Source organism: Siniperca chuatsi, linkage group LG12 (genome assembly GCF_020085105.1).
Source record: "Siniperca chuatsi isolate FFG_IHB_CAS linkage group LG12, ASM2008510v1, whole genome shotgun sequence".
NCBI lineage: Eukaryota > Metazoa > Chordata > Actinopteri > Centrarchiformes > Sinipercidae > Siniperca > Siniperca chuatsi.
Genome location: NC_058053.1, coordinates 29,609,888 through 29,616,744, shown reverse-complemented (window position 1 = coordinate 29,616,744; position 6,857 = coordinate 29,609,888). Strand labels below are relative to the sequence as shown.

The 6,857-nt window shown below is 46.5% G+C and overlaps 1 long non-coding RNA gene across 1 annotated transcript in view; it reads right to left on the bottom strand.

Annotated features, from left to right (window-relative positions):
• Positions 1–2,444: 2,444 nt before the first annotated feature.
• Positions 2,445–6,857, bottom strand: part of LOC122885601 — a 6,327-nt gene continuing 1,914 nt past the window's right edge. Inside the window, exons 2-3 of the long non-coding RNA XR_006380148.1 lie at positions 4,860–5,158; positions 2,445–4,777 (exon numbers count right to left, since the gene is read on the bottom strand). This is a non-coding gene — a long non-coding RNA (uncharacterized LOC122885601). The remainder of the gene's footprint in view (positions 4,778–4,859; positions 5,159–6,857) is intronic.

The window sequence follows — 6,857 nt, the reverse complement described above, 5'->3', positions numbered from 1 at the left end:
TCAGCCTCCAGAACACAGATACATTTACATACAACATAAATACATTACAGAACACAGTGTGTTCAGGATGTGGCAGAGGGGACCTGAGAGGTCCTGCATTTGCGACCAGATGGGAGTAGAGTAAAAGATGGGTTTAGGGGGGTCACGTGCTATGGTGAATGATGGCTCTGTTATATACGTACATATATATATATATATATATATATATATATATATATATATATATATATATAATATGTGTGTGTGTGTGTGTGTATTGATAAATATTTCAAGACTTACAAAAGATTTTGAAGTGTGGACAGACATTACATTTCACCCCAAACAGAGTTTCCTTCACAGCATCAACCTCCTGAACACAGTCAGTCTTCAGCTCTGGTGTCTCTGGTGGTTCTGGTGTCTGCGGTGGTTCTGGTGGTTTTGCACGGCAGCAGCAGCAGCAGCAGCAGATCATTTGATGTTTCAGGGTTTAGAAGGATTTTTCCTGATGTCATGCCTTTGTTTGGACTGAGAGTCCACAGCTGGAACGTTATTCAGGTTTTTTATTTTGGAAAACTCCCCAATCTATTAGTTCAATTCTGTTGTGACTGAGATTCATTAGCCTCAGAAGGAAACCTCCCCGCCCCTCCACCAACTCTGGGGACCCCCAGTTCATCTGCAATGCATTTCCAGCAGACGGAGCTTGTTGGGGTTCAGACAGATGTGAACCACCACCCCCCACCCCACCCCCGCTGCTGTAAGCCTAATGGGAACACTTATACTGTGATTATTGTAATACCCCTTTAAACCCCCCCAACACCCATAATACTCCCCTCATCTACCAACCCAAAACACAGATTAAGGTAATCCAAATGTCTCCATCACAGATTATCATCCACCTGTGCGTGAGGCGGTGGAGTTACATGACCAACACATGGGAGCAGATTTAACACCTGCCACAAGTATGGAGGCCCAGAGAAGTCAAAATTAAGACCTCTGAAATAAATAATCATGTGAATAAACAGTAAAGAAATCTTGATGTCCAGTTTGATAGCAGTTTATGTTTTGAACAACATATCACTAAGCTTGTCCAATCATGTTTCTATCACCTCAGAAACATTGCAAAAATATGATCTATTTTAAATCTTAGTGATGCAGAAACTGTTGTACATGCTTTTATCTCCTCACGCCTCGAATACTGTAACAGCCTGTTCACTCGTCTTAATCAAAAAACTTCGAAACGACTGCAGACTGTACAGGACTCAGCTGCTCGGACCAGAGCAGCTGAGTTACCTCGTAAACCAGGACCAGGAAGTACGACCACATAACGCCTGTTTTAGCTTGTTTACATTGGCTCCCTGTTTGTTTCAGGATTGATTTTAAGATCTTGTTGGTTACTTTTAAGGCCTGGCCCCAGATTATATTTTCGACCTTGTAATTCCTTATGAACCTTCACGTAGTTTGAGATCTTCGGGCAGGGGTCTCCTGTCTGTTCCTGAGTCCAGGATGGAAACTAAGGGGGACAGAGCTTTGGCCATCAGGGCCCCGAGGCTCTGGAAGAACTTGCCTGAAGACATCAGGCTGTCTGAGTCAGTATCTTCATTTAAGTCTCTTCTCAAAACACATTTTTATCAGAAAGCAGATCCTGATTTTACCTGAACTGGCTGCTTATTTTACTGCGTTTTATGTATTTTATCCTTCACTGTGGTTTTATTTCTCTCTGTGAAGCACTTTGTACTTTGTTTTGATAAGTGCTCTATAAAATAAATAAATAAATAAATATTCAACATCTGATAAAACGTATTAATTAATGTAAAATCTGATTTTATTCTATTTATTTTCATGGAGTTCAGTTTTATTTACAAGATGTTTTTTTTAACTGTCATGTCACTTTCCATGACCCCTGCCCCCTCAGCCAATCACAGTGTATTTTGAAATAAACATTTCTATGAAGAAATATAAATTAACTACTGTAACTACTACTAATGTTACTATGAAAGTAAAAATAATTCTAAAAATAAATTAAATTATGAGAAAAAAGTATTTAAATGAACAAATAACAAAACATAAATAATCAATATAATAATCAAATCACAGGGCAGTGTAAAATCAAAATTTCTAGAATCAAATAAAAATGAAAAAACCAATACAAAAGTCCAAATGAAGACAATTAGAGACAAGCTAATTAGAAAATAAATAAATAAAAAACAAATATTAAGAAAATTAAATACTAAAATAAGATTTCATTAGATCAAATTTATAGTTTACTAAGTTGTTTCACTATTTATTGATTCATTTATATATTTTATATATATATATATATATTCTAATCACGTTTGTTAATTGCGTAATGTTGTTTTTAATTTATTTAGTTTTGGTTGTTTTAGGGCTCCGTACAGGAAACAAGAAAATTCAGGTTTCACACAAAACTTTATTTCTGATTTTCGTCCACTAACAGACGCCACCACGTCTAAAACGAACAGGTGTTTGATGTCATCACCTGGAGTCAGATGAAGGTTCGATCTGTCACTGATGAACGAACCTCCTGCTCTTCTTCTTCTCTTTTATTTCTGCAGCACACCATCCTGCCCCTTTCACAATAAAAGCAGGCCAGAGAGAGGAGGAGAGGCTGATCAGACCTTTTAGATCTAATGAACACGGATGATCACAGACTCAGTAAAGAGTCACTTCACACTAAATTAATTTAATGATTGATTGATTTGTTTAATTGAGTATCCTGCATATGATCTTACATGACAGCAGCAACAACCAGGATGGTCACATGACAAATCATAATGTGCATTTCCACACATTGAAATAATCAATATTCAATTATTGGATAATTTATTAAATGATCACGTTATTCTACGATCAGTCGTAACAGAGTTCCTTTATGTTAACGTGATGTAATTGGATCCCTCATCGGTCTGACTTGACAAATCTTCATAGTTTGTGTAGAAACACAAACAGGAATGTTAAAAAGTGACTTTTAATTAGTTATAAGAACGTTCTGGTGGAAAAGAGTTACAGTCACAACTGTTTACACACTAAAATTGGAACATTGAAACGCAATCACCGAAACCTGAAACTCATATACCAAATCCTTAAACCCCAAGCACAATTTCTGCTTTGCACTCAGTTTTCAATTCTAAATCACACTTTTTGCAAACACACGGTTCTCTACATTAGGCACAACATCCAAAATCTCTTGTGTTCTTTTGGAAAGAAACGCCAATCACAGTGCCAAGCTTTATTTACCACGTGGCAACGCCCACTCCTCACAGGTGTAAACACCAGTTGCTCAGTTGTTCACTTAGAAATCAGAGCTTTAGCACTATAAAAAGGCCACAGATAAGCTCTCCTGTTTTGGAGGAAAATGGAGGTCAATGGTGAAGCAAGAGCTAGAGATCAAGGAGTGAGAGTAAGAGGAGGAAGAGGAGGATGAGGACAAGGAAGGACCGTTGTCTCAGATGAGATCAGGGCCACGTTGGTTGACCATGTGCTCAACCATGGATTGAGTATAAGGGAGGCTGGCAGAGAGTTCAGCCCAACCTGAGCACCGATCATCCTGAGAACCGCTAAATTACCTACTATCTACACTATGCTAAGCATACTGTAAAGCAGTCCCACATATCAGTACGCCACTGTTACCCAGTGATTGTTGGCCAATGCTGCAGTAATGTCATTTCATATTTTTGGATCATCTGCAGAACTGAGAGACGACCAGGCCATGTTGGAAGACACCGGCTGTTCACACCAGAACAGGGACTGCTATTGTGAACATGGTGGTGACAAACAAAACCATTAGACTACGAGGAATCCAGAATGGTGCAACTCCAAACATTTTCACACGGGTGGGGGGTCATAGTAAAGGTCTTTGACTCCGTTCCTCTCAAATGGACCCTGAACAAGTTGGTGTTGACGCAAGACGCAGAGTGTCGATATACTGACACGGTTGATATTATGGGATGTTGTGTGATCTGCGATGATGAGACAACAGCTAGTGAAATGGAGGTTGGCTGCTAGCCAAGTTCTACAAACTTTCTTTTCTCACCGCGGACAAACTCTGAAATAATGAAATTCAATACAACACGCGACATGCTGCCAACAACGTTGTTATGCGAGTTGTGTTTGAATGTTGAGTAATACAATGCCTTGGTGCTCACCTCGAACTCACTTTCTGTCTCTTTTTACCGGAAGGTGTGCGCACACACGCTCGCGGAGTACCTCGTTCTTTTGTTTCGTTTGTGGTGCGCCACTACGCTTAGTACAATGAATGTTGCCTCCGCCCGACCGAGTGTAATTATAGTTTAAACTCGTTTCCTGAAATATAGTTTCTCAAAACTTCAAACTGAAAAGAGTTAACCATTTTGTCAAAACTCCACAAAACGAAACACTGCCCTTTAAACCATGTTCTCTGAGAACATGTTTAGGCTGTCTTTCTGTGGATGTAATGATGAAATACAAAAAGGCAACAAAGCAAATATTCATTTGTTGCTGTAAAACAGTAAAATGTTCAGCTGACTGAACCGACTGCAAAAGCCTAAAAAAATCTAAATGCAGTGAAAAAGATCTACACGTAAATCTGTCCGCATCCCGTCTCCGATCCTGATCAGGCCGGAGGACCTCATGTACATCGACTGCGATGTTCTCCCCGGCCAAGCAGCGGGGGGGAAGTGCCTGGCGTGGCGGATCCGCCCCTGGCATGGGTCTGCGTGGATGCCGCCACACGCCACCTCCATCGCCTGGAGTAGGACCACACGCTCATGGAGTCTGCAGTCATTTACCTTCCAACACCATGCTGAAAAGAATTCGTAGATGGGATTTAGAAATGGGGAATATGGTGAGAGGCAAGATGGGAAAAATGTGAGCTGTTAGCGAACCAGTTCTGGACCAGATCCGCCCGGTGGAAGCGTACGTTATCTCAAATGACAAGGTAGTTGGGCTGCTCTGGTCCCTCTTCCTGTGGGGGGATGAGGATATTGTTAAGTGCATCAAGGAAGGTTAGCAGACAGGCAGTGTTGTATGGACCAAGTTGGGCATGGTGATGGACGGTCACACTTCCCCCATGCAGCATTGTTGATGGCACGGCCCGCCGCCTGGTCCTGGTCAGGTTGAACCCCGCCTCGTCAATGAATATGTATTCATGAGGAGCAGCACTGGCATCAAGTCCAAGCTCTCTCTGAAAAAGAGAAAATGATCATATCAGACAGTAGACACCAGCGACAGGCCCACGTACGGGACCAGCGACAGGCCCACGTACGGGACCAGCGACAGGCCCACGTACGGGACCAGCTACAGGCCCTTGTACGGGGACCAGCTACAGGCCCACGTACGGGGACCAGCTACAGGCCCACATACGGGACAAGCAACAGGCCCACATACCGGACCAGCAACAGGCCCACGTACGGGACAAGCAACAGGCCCACGTACGGGACCAGCTACAGGCCCACATACGGGACAAGCAACAGGCCCACATACCGGACCAGCAACAGGCCCACGTACGGGACAAGCAACAGGCCCACGTACGGGACCAGCTACAGGCCCACGTACGGGACCAGCTACAGGCCCACGTACGGGACCAGCAACAGGCCCACGTACGGGACCAGCATCAGGCCCACGTACGGCACCAGCTACAGGCCCACAAACAGGGACTAGCTACAGGCCCACGTACAGGGACCAGCTACAGGCCCACGTACGGGACCAGCTACAGGCCCACGTACGGGACCAGCATCAGGCCCACGTACGGCACCAGCTACAGGCCCACAAACAGGGACTAGCTACAGGCCCACGTACGGGACCAGCATCAGGCCCACGTACGGCACCAGCTACAGGCCCACGTACGGGGACCAGCTACAGGCCCACGTACGGGACCAGCTACAGGCCCACGTACGGGACCAGCAACAGGCCCACATATGGGACCAGCTACAGGCCCACATACTGGACCAGCTACAGGCCCATACAGGACCAGCAACAGGCCCACGTATGGGACCAGCTACAGGCCCACATATGGGACCAGCTACAGGCCCACGTACAGGGACCAGCTACAGGCCCACAAACAGGGACTAGCTACAGGCCCACGTACGGGACCAGCATCAGGCCCACGTACGGCACCAGCTACAGGCCCAGGTGCGGGGACCAGCTACAGGCCCACGTACGGGGACCAGCTACAGGCCCACATACAGGGACCAGCTACAGGCCCACGTACGGGACCAGCTACAGGCCCACGTACGGGACCAGCAACAGGCCCACATATGGGACCAGCTACAGGCCCACATACAGGACCAGCTACAGGCCCATACAGGACCAGCAACAGGCCCACGTATGGGACCAGCTACAGGCCCACATACGGGACCAGCTACAGGCCCACGTACGGGGACCAGCTACAGGCCCACAAACAGGGACTAGCTACAGGCCCACGTACGGGACCAGCATCAGGCCCACGTACAGGGACCAGCTACAGGCCCACATACGGGACCTGCTACAGGCCCACGTACGGGGACCAGCTACAGGCCCACGTACGGGACCAGCAACAGGCCCACATATGGGACCAGCTACAGGCCCACATACGGGACCAGCGACAGGCCCATACAGGACCAGCAACAGGCCCACGTATGGGACCAGCTACAGGCCCACATACGGGACCAGCTACAGGCCCACGTACAGGGACCAGCTACAGGCCCACGTACGGGACCAGCATCAGGCCCACGTACAGGGACCAGCCACAGGCCCACGTACGGGACCAGCTACAGGCCCACATACGGGACCAGCGACAGGCCCATACAGGACCAGCAACAGGCCCACGTGACGGGACCAGCATCAGGCCCACGTCGGGGCACCAGCTACAGGCCCACGTGCGGGATCAGCCACAGGCCCACGTG